Source organism: Triturus cristatus, chromosome 9 (assembly GCF_964204655.1).
Source record: "Triturus cristatus chromosome 9, aTriCri1.1, whole genome shotgun sequence".
Taxonomy (NCBI): Eukaryota; Metazoa; Chordata; class Amphibia; order Caudata; family Salamandridae; genus Triturus; species Triturus cristatus.
The window spans coordinates 572353815-572371374 of NC_140592.1; the positions used below are offsets into that span (position 1 = coordinate 572353815).

At 48.1% G+C, this 17560-nt stretch overlaps 1 protein-coding gene and 1 long non-coding RNA gene across 5 annotated transcripts in view; one reads left to right on the forward strand and one right to left on the reverse strand.

The window, feature by feature from the left end:
- EXOC3L2 (exocyst complex component 3 like 2) overlaps positions 1-17560 on the reverse strand; it is a 619764-nt gene that overhangs the window by 480157 nt on the left and 122047 nt on the right. Inside the window, exon 1 of one of the 3 annotated variants that reach the window (XM_085625589.1) lies at positions 1216-1384. The exons of 1 other annotated variant lie outside the window; for it this stretch is intronic. The gene's annotated coding sequence lies outside the window, so the exon portion shown is untranslated. Of the gene's footprint in view, positions 1-1122; positions 1385-17560 lie in introns of those variants that run through there. One more of the 3 variants, XM_085625592.1, reaches the window with a different exon arrangement.
- On the forward strand, positions 1032-11387 carry LOC146798332 (uncharacterized). 2 transcript variants are annotated; one of them, XR_014968667.1, is made up of 4 exons: positions 1032-1425; positions 5455-5717; positions 10602-10864; positions 11199-11387. It is a non-coding gene; the product is annotated as an uncharacterized LOC146798332 (long non-coding RNA). The 2 variants fall into 2 exon arrangements; XR_014968666.1 differs by lacking the exon at positions 1032-1425 and adding an exon at positions 1534-1650 and having other exon boundaries at positions 11199-11386.

The window sequence follows — 17560 nt, forward strand, 5'->3', positions numbered from 1 at the left end:
GGACTGCGTTTTCAGACGCATTCATTTTTCGGGCAGTGTTGTAGAGGCACGAGTGGTTTAGCCTTGCGTGCCTCTGTCATGCAACCTATTCCCATCCTCCCTACGGCCTCCATAACCTGAACATGATGGCCGGGCAAAGGGCAACACTGTTTCTGGCCGGTCAGGTCACATGAGATAGGGGGCCTGAGGTGAGAATGTCCTAAACGCCAGAGCAACACCAGGCCCCCATCCTCAATTTACAGCATGTCAGGGGATTGCCCCCAGCAATGAAAGGCGAATTTGTGAAAATCCCTGCACCGTGTGGCAGACACCGTGACACAGTGCAGGGATTTTCAGGGGGGCATCATGGGTGCCCCCTAGGGCCACATACGGAAGGCCAGGGGGAAGGCCCCCCCAAAATCGCTTTCGGACAGCCTTTCCATGTCAGAAAGGCTGATGTGGAAAGGCTGTCAGACACCAACATCAAAATCCCAACGGCGGAAGCGCCGTCCTTAAGGGATTATGAGGCCATTCCAACTGGCCAATGGGCTCCTTGAGCCTGTCGGAACCCAGTCAGATTCCCTGGCTCGTTTAAACTCCGACCACCGTTATTGTAATACAGCGGTCAGACTTTAAACCTACAACTTTTGATTCGTTTGAACTGGAAACAATTTTTTTTTTAATCTGCAAATTATACTGCAGATGATTGTGGATTATGCGGAAAATGTGGCAAATCCATTATTATGCGAAAAACGCCCACTTTGGCCATTGGCTAACTTCACTGTGAGTGATGTCATTCAATCTTTTCACAAGGAGCACGTCTACTTACAAAGGAGTTCCTTTGTATGCCAGGGACTACTATGGTAATGTGAGATGGCCCTTTAACCCAAAGTCAGTGGAATCCCAGGCCCAGCATTGTGCCCAGCCCCAGCAAAATGTGTGAACATATCCAAGACAGACACGCTTCCCTATGACTTTCGAATACACGAAACCATTTCATACGCTGTCGCCCCAATTTGGCACCTGTTCAAATTATTGTGCGTCGAGTTGACATTAATCAAGGGATTGTTTGGAACGAGCGAGCCGTCCTATTTAAGGGCAGATTTCACAAAATTCCACGCCAGCGTTGCGGTTTCTACGTACTTCGACTTCCGGAACAGGGTACCGCAGCTGCTGTCTCAAAGTTCAGACAACAGAAGGAAAACAAAAGTGTCCTCCCGCAGGCGCTCAGAATACCTGTGGAGTCGTCGTTTCTATGATGCTTTCCTGCGTTTTCCTGAGAGAGACCCTGGAACCTCACTGAAGAGAACCATCGAGCAGGGTTGATACGCCACGCCAGGCAAGACAGGTGGACTCTGCCCTCGCAGCCTGCCTGCCCCTGAGACTGGCACACGGTGCGGGTAATGCGCTCCTGATCTTCCGTTCACAGGGACACAGGTGACGTAGGTTGGCAACTGCTGCTTTGTTTTACTTTCACATTACCTAAGGGAAAATACGTTTTTAAAGTGGGGCGGGGAGCAGGGATTTCTGGGTTAGTAGCAGCGTGCGAAATTCGATCTATCGCGTTATGAACATTCGAGCATTAGAGAGCGGAAGCTTGACGAGTCTTGGACAAGCAGAGAGACATTGTGTGACACAAGGAAACACAAAGCAAAGGACAATTACGTCCAGGTCGGTATTGGGAAATTAGACATGAAATGGAGGAGGGCACAGTAGGAGAATAAAAGCGAAAGGAGAGAGCAAGCTTCTAACAAGCTGAGACCTGTTGAAATAGGAGAACAGAGTGACATCAGTTTTAGCTGAGGGAAGAATAGACTGGAAGCGTAGAACAGCGTAAAGCACTGTAGAATAGGGACAACGGACGTCTGAGGCACGCGTTTTATAGAAGGAAGTTTTAAGGGAACGTTTGACCTTGCATTATGTAGCATACGTCTAAAATAATGATGAAGCCGAAAGGTGAATTAAGGTGAATAGAGACTGAGAGTTTTTGAAGGGTGATGCAGATTTAAAAAGAGGATGGCCCTTTGAAGTCTATGGGGGCATTTTGTTTAGGGGTCAATGAGTGAAAATTAGGTAACACCTGACAAAAGAGGGTTAGTGGTCAGGTATGGTTGAAGTGACAATGGCAGACGTGGAACATAGTGGAATTAAGCTAGGTTTTGAGGCTTTGGGTTGCTAAGGAGAGAACCATATAGATAGAGCAAAAATTACAGGGTTTGGCATCAAAGGGCCTGATTTTGACTTTGGCAGACAGGGTTTTTCTCCATCAGGGCTGTGGAGTAAAGTCTTCAGTTGCCCCCACGGAGTCCCTGCCTGCTAAATTTTTAGATGTCCCTGGCCCCGCGGACATCTCTTGCATTGGCAGGAACCACTATTGCAGCAGTTCCTGTCAGTGCAATTTAAGTTTGATGGACAGCTCCAACATCGATGGTGCCGCACAGCAAACTTACAATTTTTTTTAATTTTCCAAAGCCAAAACCCAAAGTGGGATTTTGTTTTTGGAAAACAAAAAAAACAATGCTTCTAAAATGAAGTGCTCATTAGAACAAGGTTGAGTGGTAGTCTTTTATTCTTCTTTTAAAATATCTCGGAACATCAGGCGGGAGCTGCCAGCAAGCTCCTCAATGGTCCTCATCGCTCCTCCACATTCCAAATTCGACACTTTGCGTCACTCAGGACTCAGACAAGTCTAAATACAACACAACTCTCCCCTTATACAAAAGTAACAAAAACAAAATAAAAAATAGAATAACATGAAAAGGAAACAGTGTACATTTAGTATCAAATACATTTCTTGACTATTACCATTTATTATCACAAAAGGAGCATCAATTATAAATATTGTTAACTGAACACTTAAAAATTCTAAACCATATGCTTGCATCAGCCCATAACATAATCTCTATAACAGGAAGGTTTTTGGCTGACCCTGTCATGGATGCCGTCACCCTTGCTTTCACTTGCCTGACAAGACGTGTCACAATCACCTTGAATTTACTCTTTTTGCCCTCTTTGCATTGTTTCTCATTGTTCCCTTAGCCTCTTATTTTTTTCTCCTCCTCCCTATTCTCAACTCCTTCCTTAAACAAGCAGTCAGCAATCTTCACCACTTTTTTGTAATTCCACACATTGCCATCACTTAATAACACTGTATGATGATATACTCTTTTAACCTGTAAGGGTTCAGAACATTTTGCCAAACATTTACCTCCCTATGTCCTTTCCTCCGACGCATCCACTCTCCAGCTCCAAACTCGTTTCTAAGCCCAGCACATCTTCCACCCACCTTTATTTTCTCCACTCCTTTAGAAATCAGACCTCTTGCTTTCTTTTCTGGCATAACTTTGAATAGCACCTTCCCTGTAACACTGTTAGGGGTAGTGTGATATGCCCACACCGGCTCGTTACCGCATCCCTCCATTGGTTACCTTGACTCAATGCCAATTGTAAACCTTCCTTCAAAGTCCTATTCCACCTCTCAACAAGACCATTGCTCAATAGACTGATGATCTAATGTGCTCAACACTATACATTTCCAAGTACTCCTTCATCTCTTGGGAGACAAACTATATTCCATTGTCGGTTACCATCTGCTCTGGTATTCCCTCTCCATGCCATATTTCCTCCAAAGAATGTTTTACATCCTGAGTGGTTACATGATCAGTAAACTTAATTTCTGGCCAGCTTGAAAAATAATCTATGGCTACCAAAGCAAATTTAGGACATGAACCTAGCCCCCTGTAAGGACCAGAAATGTCCAACCCAAGCTTCTTCCAGGGAGCAGCTCTTTTGTCCACTTCAACTGGTGGAAACTCCACGGTCTTCTGCGTTTTGCCAATCTGAGCACAAGGCACACACTCCCTTATTGCTCTCTCAATATCTTTATCTAATCCTGGCCACCAATACTCACACCATGCGCTTGGTTGTGCTCATACCAGCATGCCCTTCACGTGCCAACCTCACTATCTGACTTCTCAGCCTTTCTGGCATTACCAATAGTTCACCTCAATAGTTCACACTTCACAGCAAACCGATAACTCAGAGCTTACATTCCTCAACAACTCTGCCCCATCAAATGCTTTACCTTTTTGTGGCCAACCTTTTTTCAAATACCCTTTCCCTTCCTGCACTGTGATATCTTCCTTTATTGCCTAGACCCTCTCCTCATGAGATATACGACCCTTGGTGAGGATAAATACATTCGCTACTAGCCACTGTTCATCACTTTCAATCACTCCAACCTCATTCTTTATAGGTAACCGCGACAAACAATCGGCCACAACATTTTTCTTCCCCTGGTACATATTGCATTCTGGAAGTGAGCTCCATCAACACCCGCTTGGTAATTCTCGATGAAACCTAACCTGAATTTTTCCTTATGAACACATCTACCAAAGGTCGATGATGCTGTAAGAATCAAAAACTCCACTCCCCACAACAATTTCTGGAAGTGACACACAATCCACCAACATGCCAATCCTTCCCTTTCAATAGTGCAATAAGACAATTCTACTACCCTCAAAGGTCTTGACCACAACTGGTCTTTATTCTGCAGAGATGGGGCTTCTTCTGTGGCCCTCACTAGCTTCAGCTTGAGTGCAACCCCTGTTTGTCCAACCAATGACCCAAGTCCTCCACACCTCTCACACCAATCCTACATTTGTCACGCTTGATGGTTAATCCATAATCCTGTTATGTGCCTAACACCCTCTGCAACACTCCATAATGCTTTTCCTTATTCTTTCCCAATTACCAAGATGTTGTCCCGGAAATATGTCAGATTGCCTTCCTTCTTAAATAGTTGGTGCATGGCCCCCTAAAATACTGCTGCCGTGGATGCCAAACCAAAAGGCATGTGCTTAAAATGGTATGCCCCCTCAGTCCTGATAAACAAAGGAACTGGTCTCGACTCCGGAAGCTGCAAATTCTGGTGATATGCTGACGATAGATACAATGTAGAGAAAACCTTAGCTCCCTTGATTGTAATCAGCATATCACCAATTTTGGGAAGAGGGTGATGATCTACCCAGATACACTTGTTGAGATCACATAGATCCATACACATCTGCAAGTCCCCACTTTTCTTCCTTGACAAAACAGCAGGGGCCAACTATTTCGAGGCTTCAATATCCTCAATAATACTTCCTTGACACAATCTCTGCAACTCCTTCCACAAAGGTTCTCTCAACACCAAAGGCACACCACAAGGTTTATGTGCTTTGGGACACGCCTCATCCAGTGATATGATTTTGTGTTTAAACACCTTCAACAGACCCAATTTTTCCTGGAAGACACCTGGAAAATAATAATAACACTTTGTCTCCCTGTGATAGAGCCCTCCCCCAGGTCACAAGCCCTTTACTCACCCCGCCCGGAGTATCACCCCTCCGCTGTTCTCCCTTCCAGGGCGCGCAAACCGGAATGAACACTAAAGCGTCCGTGACAACGGGGACCCCGCCCCTCTCTCTGTTGCAGGATCCAATCCGGAGAGACGACGGACCGGAAGGACTACCCCTTAACCCCGGAAGTCTCGCCTCCATGCTGACGGCCGGACACAGAAAAGACGGAAGACGAGAGGCAGAGGGCGTCGGAGTATCGTGGCAGGAGATTTCGACTGGAGGTACGACGGGAAAAGAGGACGTGAGTGGAGAACCCGAGGAGTGGTCCGAAGACTGGTGGAATCCCCCGGAGGTGGCTGAAGAGCGGCCGTAACTCAGAGGAGAGTTACGGCGGAGCGCGTGAGTACCAGCTACCTTCTTTAAAGCACGCTAGGTGCTCTGTGTAAAGAATACGATCCCTGTGTAAATACTCCCTCTATTTTAGACACGTCATTTCAACCAGATAGCCACCTTGTAAATAATATATAGCACCTTGCACTGTGTAATTACGGTCCCCACACGACCCCCTTCGAACACCCCTCTCCTTTGCCAATTCTTGTCCTTCCCCCTTCTCTTTCCTTTTCCCTCACGGTCTTTTTCCACTTTATCACCCCTGGTTACGGTTACGGTACCTGGCATCGAACCCCAGCAGGACTAACGGCTCCTTTTCTTTCTCTTACTGCCCTCCGAGGAGCACCCGCCCCGGCCTACTACCCACGTCTGCCATCAAGACCTGGAAATCCCTGGAGCCCCAACCCAGACGGCAGCGGCGGAAGAACACTGCACCGTTCCTTATTCTTTTGTCTTTCTGGAGTCATATCTGGATATCCCCTCTTACTGTACGAACCGCCTTGTGTGCAATAAAAAGACAATATTGCCCACTATATCCGGCCTCCTTGCCTGCTTTTCCAGCCCGCCGACCGCCCACGATCACAGGTGGTGTCAGAAGTGGGATTTCCTGGAAGCATGGAGGCCGTGATGCAGAGGATGGCCGCCTCCCAAGAGCAATTAGGGAAACTTATGGAGCGTTTCCTGAAGACCGCTGAAGACGACCGAGGTCAGCTCCATGACATACTAAAGGGACAGGGGGACACCCACGAGCAAGCCATGGGGAAACTGACCACCGTTCTGGAACATCAGAGACCAACGGCCTCCCTGCCTTCCGTGGTTCTCCAAAAGTTCGTGCCAGGGGAGGACCCGGACTATTTCTTTACAAATTTCGAAAGGTTAGCACAAGCTGCCTCATGGCCTAGCGACCGATGGGGCCACTACCTGGGACCCTTGTTGACTGGCGACTTGCAGGCCGCGTATCAACAGGCAAACATACAGGGCAACACTCCTTATGCGGATATCAAGAAATGCATCCTCGAACAGCTGGGCATCGATGATGAAACATACCGGGTAAAGCTACGTCAAGCCAAAGAAGGGCCACAAGAAACCCCCAGAGCCCTTTCGTTCAGAATCAAAGACTTGACCAATCGATGGTTGAGACCAAATACCTCCACCAAGGAGGAAATCCTCGAGAAAATACACCTGGAACAATTTCTGCTGTCTTTACATCCCGGCACGCAAAGGTGGGTGCGACAGCATGCCCGTCTTTCCTCGGAGGCCGTAGTGGAAATAGCGAGCGCCTACAGTCGTGCGCAGGAGACGCAACGAGGCAAGGAAGAACATCCACCGAAACCACATCCCTCCACAGGCCTCCGACCTCACCGTCCCCCTCTCCCCAGAAGACCAGAGCCTATCCCTCTGTTTCCTGCCCCTATGCTCCCATGACCTATCAACCCCGGACCCCAATGCTACAGTTGTGGGGGTTTTGGACACATCGCTCGGGTGTGCCCCCACAAGGAAGAGCCGATGGAGGTTGGCCTTGCCCGAAACTATATATGCTCGGTTCCAGGAACTGCCCCACCCCCGTTCCGTTGTCCGGTGAACATTGACGGACAACCGCTCATGGCTCTGGCAGACACCGGGTGTCGACAGAGCGTTCTCAGGCCTCAGGTTTTGCCTAACCCCGTTGCCCCCCGTCTGGTATGGTCGCCATTCAATGTATTCACGGCGACACGAAAAGTTACCCAACCACCCAAGTACAAGTCCAACATCCCAAGGATCCAGGAACCACCCTAACGGTAGGTCTTGTACCAGCCCTTCCGGAACAGGCCATATTGGGGAGCGATTATTCCGGCCTACCAGGACTTCTACAGGACACAACCGATTCCCTGACCCGTTGGTGGGAAGAAGCCCCTTTCCCTCAGGGGCCATCCTCCCTTGCGATCGAACCCAAAACCCCGAAAACCAAAACACAAAAGAAGAAAGAGAAGAGAGAGCACGCCGGTGTTTTCCCGGTGGTCTCGGACGAACACCCCTGGCAGACCGACAGGGAATTCCAGGCAGCACAGCAAGAAGATCCTATTCTGCAGGAAGCGTGGGCCAAGGCGTTAGACCACGAGGATCCCCTTACCGTAGGTCCTTACTTCTACAAGAAGCATGGGTTGATATACCGTAAGGGAGAGACCCAACAAAAGCCCCAACTTCTGATCCCTGGGCCCTTCCGAGATAAAGTCCTGTTTCTTGCCCACAGCCACCTCCTGGGCGGTCATTTTGGCGATGAAAAAACCAGCCAAACAATCTTAGAAAGATTCTACTGGCCCGGGGTACACCAACACATCAAAACGTATTGCAGAGAGTGCCCTGTGTGTCAAAAACATAGCAAGTATCGACCCCCTAGGGTACCCCTACAGCCCCTTCCTGTTATTGACGTCCCGTTCAGCAGAGTAGGGATGGACATTATAGGGCCCCTGTTACCCTCTCGAAGCGGCTGTCGATACGCCCTAGTTATCGTGGACTACGCCACGCGCTTCCCAGAAGCCCTACCTCTGCGCCAACCTACTACCCAGAACATCGCCAAAGCCCTCATCTCCGTGTTCTCTAGGGTGGGATTTCCCCGGGAGATCCTAACCGATCAGGGCACCCCTTTTGTCTCGACTCCGATGAGACAAGTCTGCTCCCAACTGGTGATCAAACAGATCCGGACCTCGGCGTACCATCCACAAACCGATGGGCTAGTGGAGAGATATAACGCCACGCTGAAACAAACACTAAAACAATTGCTGGGATTAGAAGCAAAAAGGTGGGAAGATATGCTACCCCTTGCCTTGTTGGCAATTCGTTGCAAGACACAGAGCAGCACCGGTTATTCACCCTATGAACTACTGTATGGCCGACCCCCTCGTACCCTATTGGACATGGCCCAAGAAGCCTGGGAAGCAGAACCCGACCGTACTCGTCCCCTCCCAGAATACATGGACAACCTAAAGACACACCTATCTATGATAAGGGACATTGTACACCAAAATTTAGAGAACGCACAAAACAAACAGAAAGAGCAATACGACAGGGGTACAAAAAACCGGGTCTTCTCCGTGGGAGATCTGGTTCTGTTAATGATGCTGTCCTCCGATCAAAAACTCCTAGGGCAGTGGCAGGGCCCTTATGCCATCCTTCGACGGGTGACTCCTGTCACCTACGAGTTAGACCTGGACCCCACACGTGGTACCACACAGATATTTCATGTGAACCTTTTGAAGAAATGGGAAGGCCCTCGTCCCATCCTATCCAGCTCTGTTGATCATGCAGCCCTCTCCTTTTCCCCCTGCATAGACACAGGATTAACCCCACAGCAGTGTCTTGAACTCACAAATAGCCTATATCCCTTACGCCAGGTGTTTTCATCTTCCCCCGGACATACCACCATCACAGAACACGCCATACAAACGGTACCTGGGAAGGTGGTCCGACAAAGACCGTATAGAGTCCCTGAAACCCGTCGGGCGGTTATAAAAAGGGAAACAGAACAAATGTTAAAGATGGGTATTATAGAACCCTCGGTGAGCGACTGGAACTCTCCCATAGTCCTTGTACCCAAACCTGACGGGTCTGTTAGGTTCTGCATTGACTTCCGGGAAGTCAACAAAATATCCTCCTTCGACACCTATCCGTTACCTCGCGTCGACGAGATAGTCGAACGCATAGGGAAGGCTCAGTATATCTCCACGTTGGACCTCTGTAAGGGATATTGGCAGATTCCCCTGAGAAAAGAGGACAGAAAGAAAACAGCGTTCTCTACCCCTGAGGGGTTGTACCAATTCCTCGTTCTCCCGTTCGGCCTTCATGGCGCACCCGCCACGTTCCAACGAGCAATGAACCACATATTACAGCCCCACACCCTGTATGCGGGCGCCTATCTGGACGATATAGTCATTTATAGTGACAACTGGACACAACACCTGGAACACCTTCACAAGGTCATCACCTCCCTGGGGTCTTATGGGTTCACCATCAACCCCGCCAAAACCACCCTAGCAGCCCAAACGGTTAAATATTTAGGATACCTCCTGGGTGAGGGCCTCATACGACCCCAGAAAAGCAAAACCGAAGCCATCCATTCCCTCCCGTTCCCCCAGACTAGAAAGGACCTTCGTGCGTTCCTGGGCCTCCTAGGCTATTATCGGAGGTTTGTACCTAACTTTTCTCAACTGGCCGCAACGCTCACTGACCTGTTAAAGAAATCCACAAAAACCGAAACGATACTTCAAAATCCAACGCCATCGTTGTGGCGTGCTTTTTCTGATCTGAAAGGTGCCCTAACCTCCAGTCCCGTGTTAGTGAGTCCTGATTACTCTCGACCGTTCCTACTCCAGACAGACGCGTCAGAACAGGGGCTAGGGGCGGTGCTATCACAAAAAGACCCCTTTGGGAATGAGAAACCCATCCTCTACCTCAGCAGGAAATTATTCCCAAGAGAAAAAAACTATGCCGTTGTGGAAAAAGAAGCCCTGGCAATCAAATGGGTTGTGGAAAGCCTCCGCTACTACTTGGAAGGGCGGGACTTTACCATTTTCACCGACCACGCCCCCCTGGAGTGGATGGCTCGGAACAAAGGACACAACGACCGGGTCCTCCGCTGGTTCCTGGTGCTCCAACCCTACCACTTCACCACGGTACATCGGAAAGGAGCGGACCAGGGTAATGCGGACTACCTCTCCCGCTACCCCGTGTCCTCACCCTGTACACGAAGGACAGCTAGGGGAAGGGGATGTGATAGAGCCCTCCCCCAGGTCACAAGCCCCTTACTCACCCCGCCCGGAGTATCACCCCTCCGCTGTTCTCCCTTCCAGGGCGCGCAAACTGGAATGAACACTAAAGCGTCTGTGACAATGGGGACCCCGCCTCTCTCTGTTGCAGGATCCAATCCGGAGAGACGATGGACCGGAAGGACTACCCCTTAACCCTGGAAGTCCCGCCTCCATGCTGACGGCCGGACACAGAAAAGACGGAAGACGAGAGGCAGAGGGCGTCGGAGTATCGTGGCAGGAGATTTCGACTGGAGGTATGATGGGAAAAGAGGACGTGGGTGGAGAACCCGAGGAGTGGTCCGAAGACTGGTGGAATCCCCCGGAGGTGGCTGAAGAGCGGCCGTAACTCGGAGGAGAGTTACGGCGGAGCGCGTGAGTACCAGCTACCTTCTTTAAAGCACGCTAGGTGCTCTGTGTAAAGAATACGATCCCTGTGTAAATACTCCCTCTATTTTAGACACGTCATTTCAACCAGATAGCCACCTTGTAAATAATATATAGCACCTTGCACTGTGTAATTACGGTCCCCACACGACCCCCTTCAAACACCCCTCTCCTTTGCCAATTCTTGTCCTTCCTCCTTCTCTTTCCTTTTCCCTCACGGTCTTTTTCCACTTTATCACCCCTGGTTACGGTTACGGTACCTGGCATCGAACCCCAACAGGACTAACGGCTCCTTTTCTTTCTCTTACTTCCCTCCGAGAAGCAGCCGCCCCGGCCTACTACCGACGTCTGCCATCAAGACCTGGAAATCCCTGGAGCCCCAACCCAGACGGCAGCGGCAGAAGAACACTGCACCGTTCCTTATTCTTTTGTCTTTCTGGAGTCATATCTGGATATCCCCTCTTACTGTACGAACCGCCTTGTGTGCAATAAAAAGACAATGTTGCCCACTATATCCGGCCTCCTTGCCTGCTTTTCCAGCCCGCCGACCGTCCACGATCACACTCCCCTATCACATTCACACTAGTTTGTGCTCCCAAAACTGGATCAGGGTGATTAGGATCTAGCCTCATCTTCAACTCTCTCTGCCGCGGCCAACCTAACAAGCTTGAAACATACTTGGAAATAAAAACTTTGGACTGTGTTTTTACACCTTTAAATTCTAGTGAGCTCTCCCAGTATCACACCAACTCAATAGGCATACTTCCATATGCCACCGATTTGATGTCCGGAGCATACAACTCCATATCCGGAAACTTCCCTAGATATTCCTCCGCCACCGATCTGTAGCATGCTCCTGAGTCAGCCATCTTTCACACCTCCACTCTGTCAATAAGGATATCAGAAAAAGGATTGTCTCTCTCCCCAGAGCATCCCACTTCACTAACTTCCAGTAAAAATTAATCATGCAATTCTCTCTCATCTTCCAACACATTAGCAATCTTCTTTTTCTGTGATGCATTGCCCTGCGGTGTACCCTTCCCTTTACAAACTCTTGCAAAATGCCCTTTAATCTTGCATCTTCTACAGGTTTGACCTACAGCTGGACAATTATGGTCTGTCACTACATGCCCTTCAATCAGAATCTGAAGCACACCACAGTCTTTCCAGATATCTTAGTGTTCTTCCTTGTAGGGTCCACCACTTTTTTCTTCTCTCCCGAAGTGTTAGACACTATTCCTTGAGCATCCTCTGTTTTTTGCACATCTCCTGCAGCCATTTCCTTACATTCTCTCTTCTGGGCTCGCTGCCTTTTTTGCTATGTCAATAGCCTTTTGTAAAGTGAATCCTTCTATGTTGAACAATTTTTCCTGAACTCTTTTGTCCCTTACCTTTTGCACTAACTGGTCTGAGAGCATATCATCCAGAAATCCTATAGTTGCAAGTGGATACCAACATTCTAAGCGCTGCTGCAAACTTTTCTTTGGAAAAATTTATACTGGTCAACAAATTCATTTTTCCCCCCATAGTTTTGGTCTAATTTAAACAACGCTGTCTCATAGGCATCCCATTCAGACTCGTCATCGTCTTTTTCTGGTAACGATAAGTGATTTAAAATACTTCTCCCTTCTGCTCCCAAACAGTGCTTGAGCAGTCAACTTAATTAAAACAGTGAACATGTCACCCCCACGGTCTCAACATGGGCTTTGAAACCTTCCTTCCAATCATTCCGTGGAACAATAGGCTCTCCTACTAAGTTCAGGAATGATGCTGGTGCCATTAACTCCTCCATAATGACACAGGGATGTTAAAATCGTTACCGTTATGGTACTTTGTACAATGTTACCACAAAATATGCAATGCACCAATTGTACTTCAATAACCCATGCCTGGACTTTTTGTTGGACAAACCTGGTAATCCAAGATGGCAGCCAAAATGAAATATCAAATGCCTGACCTTGTAGTGGGACACATAAGGCAATCTAAAATGGCAGCCGACCTTTCATCCTCAAATATATTTTCAATACTTTAAAATTCCTTGATAATGGATGTGCTTTTCCTTTAAAGGTTGGTGATGTTGCACCACTTTCTTGCTGACTTCATGAAAGTAAGGTGCCTCATGAACTGTTGCAGCCTTGTCATGGAGTGCTCTAGTGTCTTGCAGTGTTGCCAGGGGCATTGCTAGGAAGGGCAGTACCTGCGCACTCTACCACTCGCATCAGCAGCGTGTGAGGTTCACAACCAAAAGGCAATCAGGTTGTGTATGGGGCCTCACCGTAAATCTTTTTATAAAGTACTTGCTATCAAACAATCTCCTCTAGAAACCTAAATTCCTTTTCCTCTGCCAAAATATGCCATCGGGCGACCGCTGCCAAAGGAATTAATAGAAAACCAGTGTCACACTGACCAATCCGTTACTGCAATTCCGCCAGCCCCAAGCTGGGTGCTCCCCTCCTGAAACGCGTTCACCATTCAACGCTAGTAAAATGAAGTGCTCGTTTGAGCAAGGGTGAGTGCTCTTGATTTTTTTATTTTTATATCTTATAACATAATGAGGGAGCTGCCAGCCAGATCCTCAACAGTCCTCGTCTCTCCTCCACATTCTCAATGTAAATTCATTCACTACACACGTGGCGTGACTCAGGACTCAGATGAATTTAAATACCCAGAGTGGGATTTTGTTTTGGAAAATAAAAAAAAGTAATGCCCTCCGCGCCTTGGGACTTTTCACCCATGGTGAGGGGGGCATTTAGCAGTTTTCAATACCCCTTACCGCCAGGTTTTACGTGGCAAATTTCACCCACTCTAACTTCCACTGGTCATTACTCAGTAGGCCCGTAGGAGATTTAAGTATCTGGTGTCGAAATAATGAAGGTCTGCCCAACTCTAAATTAGGCGGGTGGACCTTCAGTTTGTCACAGAGGGTACTACATCGCCGTTGCAATGGAGTACCCTCTCCACCAAACTCTAAAATTGAGCCCAAATGCATCTGTCCTATTAAGCATAAGTATGCACAGTGTGTCCTCATGCAGGACTTCTGATAGCCAAGATGATGTGCTCAGGGAAGGAGGGGGCATTAAGGTGCTCACATGTTAGCTGGCTCATGCATCAGGTTTACCTTGAACCGATGTGAGGAGTTGACACAATGGAGACAACCTTAAGTGTGCTGGCCTGCTTGCAGGCTTTTCACTTCATCCCAGTAGATCTGGATCCTTCAACACCATTGCTTATTAAAAAAGCTGCTAAGGCCATGCAAATTATATTATCTGCCTCTCACCATACTTTCCTTTGTTTTTATTTTTGCTCTTGTAGCTTTGTGCCGCAACCGTTTTTTAGGAACCAGGTGCCCGTGCCCACTAGGGAACCTGGTTGCAGCATTTGTTTGGGGCTAAAATGGGAGCCTCAATGCCTCTGTGGTCCCTCCTGGCTTCCAATATGTGCATGGCATTCTCTTGGTGCTCCAGGTGAGATTCTGCTTAATCTTCTTCCCCCGCACATGGTTTTGGGTAGGTTCTTGCTGCGCTGGTCTTCCCTGCTGCCCCCAGACACGGGCACAGGGAGCAGGAGGTGGTTCGGGACTATGCCACTCGGGTGGTCTCACCAGGGGCAATTCTGCCTTCAGTGTGCAGCCCTCAGTTCTCTTCTACCCTAGGAGATGGGTGCCACAGCACATTCTAGCTTTGCATCGGTCCCGGGGGGGTCCTCAGGGACAAATGTTTCTGTGGAGAGATGGGTCCCTCGCACGTCCACTTTCCTAAAAAAAGGGAATTGCAGCGACACCCTCGGTTTTTTCAGAATTAGAGGTGGAATGATACATGCTCCATTTTCCATCTGTTTCCCCTGGGATCTAGGCGTATTGCTCTCTTTTCTAGCGCTCCATCGGACAGATTTTGATGATCTTTGTTTCCTTTTTCTCCTGGTGGTGAGCTCTAGCCACTAGGAGGGGATTATTTAGGCCTGCTGGTCTCTACATTTATTTCTCTTTCTCGAGCTTAATTGTGCACTTCTCTGATGTTGGACCTGTCCTCTGTGTGGTTACCTGGCAAATGCATTCTCCTGTATGCTTCTTCAGCAGCACCTCTGCAGCTTGCAGAGTCTCCTCCATGCTGCACTCCCCAGGCTCCATGGCTTTGGCTATCTTTCAGGGTCCTAGCATACCTGCCATCTTATAAATACATTTCACTGTGTGAGGTGAGGGTAGACCCTTGGAGGGGGTGTGGCCTTGTGCCAAAAGCTACTTAAGAGGCACTCTGCCCCTGCCAATTCCATGTCTGTCTCTACTCCCAAAAAAACAAAGGGTCGCTTAGACTGTCCTGTGGTGTTTTCTTTAATGGACATCAGCTGCTTACAGTCTCCAAAGACAAAGTGGGTAAGGTGTCCAGCACCCCTTGCCTTGGAGAAACACTCCTGGTTCCTGGGTGCCAGCTGGAGGCGAAAAGTTTGAAAGTCTATCCTTGCAGTGGAGTAAGGTGGCTTTTTCTTCCAGCTGGGCATTCCTCTGTTGTTGTCGCTCCCAGATCCAAACATTTCTCAACAGTTTCTCCTTTGCACATGAAGATTTAAGTAGGGATGGAAAGTTCCAGCTAAAAGGCACCTCTGCTCAATCTGAGTTTTGTATATCATCACTCCACCCCCACCCCAATCCTACACAACACTCTGGGATATTTAAGCATGGTGGCTTGAAGTGGTCTTCTGAAAGCTGTTCTCTGAGAGTCTCAACCCTGCCCCAAACTGCCACAGTTGGATGATCCCTTCTATCCAAGACAAAGTGGAGCCCCCCCCCCCTCCACCCATTTGATTGGCTTCAGTTGTCTGGCTGTCCTCCTTTGTTCCTTTGGTTCTGTAGGAGTGCTTCTTCTCAGGCCAGGTGAGTTTGAAAGATAATTAGCACATGCAGATTCACTCCTCTACCCAGGAACAAGGCCGAGCACTCTATTATGTGGATAGGCCGTTGAGCCTCCTGGCGGCAAGCAGAGCAATTAACGTAGCCCTGAAAGAGGGCAAAGGCCTAGAATCGAATTCTAAGCCAAGCCGAGAATTATGACAAATCATCAAGTGCCAGAAGTTATATAGATATCAAAAAAGTGACTTTGGGTCTACACTCGTGGTACATTTGTACTCACCTGACCTGTATCTCTAGGTATCAGACCGAGCTACATGTAGATCTAAACACTAAACCCACACACTTGTACACATCCTAAAAGGCGGACATAGACAGGTACCACTCACAGTCCATTTTCACTGAATTTACAATGAGTGGGAATCAGTTGGGGAATCTCCCTCACAGTAAAAGTCCAAAATTGTATATTCCGAAATATAAAAAAACAGGGGGATTAAATGGCCAGATCCCAACTGAACACCATATTTGCATAGTCATCTGATGCTCAGGGCACCCAGCATCTCACCAGTCGGCGCTTGCTCAGTCTAGGGGGTGGGGGCAGCTTGTGGCCATACACTTCCACCTCAGCCATGAAGAAGGCCCAGCCCAGGCTCAGTAGGGACACACAGCTTCAGAGGGCTCCTTTAGCAGATTATAGTAGGCACAGTCTTGGTATAACACAAGACAGTAGATGCTCTCCTATCCAGGGGCAGTGTTGGGAACATTAGGTGGGTGGTGTGATGGCAGGATTCTGGCTGATACACATTTGGGTCAGTGAAGCTGTCATCTCAGGTGGCTATCTTGATGCATGGCTCTTTGACACCCACTTATACACAGAACCTTGACTAAGCTTTCTGGGAGGTTCCCATCAAGGTTTCAGTGTGTGTGGTCCTGAAGGATCTAAGTTGTTCCAACTGAACAATGGTTCACAGAAGTCATTAGGCTGTTAAACAAATCTTCAGACGTGCAGCACCTTGTCCTTTTTGACATGAAGCCAACTAGTAATATTAGCTAAACTGTATGACAATTCTGACCACTCATAGACCAATACAATAAAAAGAGAAACCTGTGTGAGTGTTAAAAATGAAGAAGGTGAAATGTGAAGGGAAAATGAAATACAAAATTAATCTGTTTTGGAAATTTGACAAATCAGGTTATGATATAAATTGGAAGACTTGCAGACTTAACCACAAGTAATAGGGTAATCACCTTTCTCCAGGTCATTACGGGAACACTTACAGTCCTCGACATTTGTGTGACAATCTAATGCATTCTGGGTAGGAGTTCTCCCCCCAACCCCCACCTGTGTTTGATTGAGACTTCGCTGGAAAGACAAGACTCTCCCCTTTCCAGTGATGCATTTCTTCAAACCGATCCCTGGATCCCGTATGCACTCCAGTCAATGATCAGGAATCCATTAGACACCTGGGACTGCATTTTTGAAGTGGGTGAGTTGGCCTCTGGGCATGGTCGAGCCCCGGGGGTATGTATATATTTATACTTTCTCTTTCCTGTGGGAAGTGGGTAATCAGCTTTTTCACAAGGAGCACGTCTCACATCGGGCATCAGAGACAAATGTAGCATAACATACTTTTGTGTTATTGTGTGTGTTGCAACATGTTTTTGCCTATCATTTTCTCTTACTTTTGTTGGAGAAGGTTTCAGCGACATTGGATGTTTGGAGAAGTTCTTTGAGTCAGATAAGTGTAAGTTTGAGACTGGTGTTGTGATCACACCTTACTACAGTCTCACAGCATTATATGAAATTGTTTTCATTTCCTAGCATACCCCTCATCACCCACACA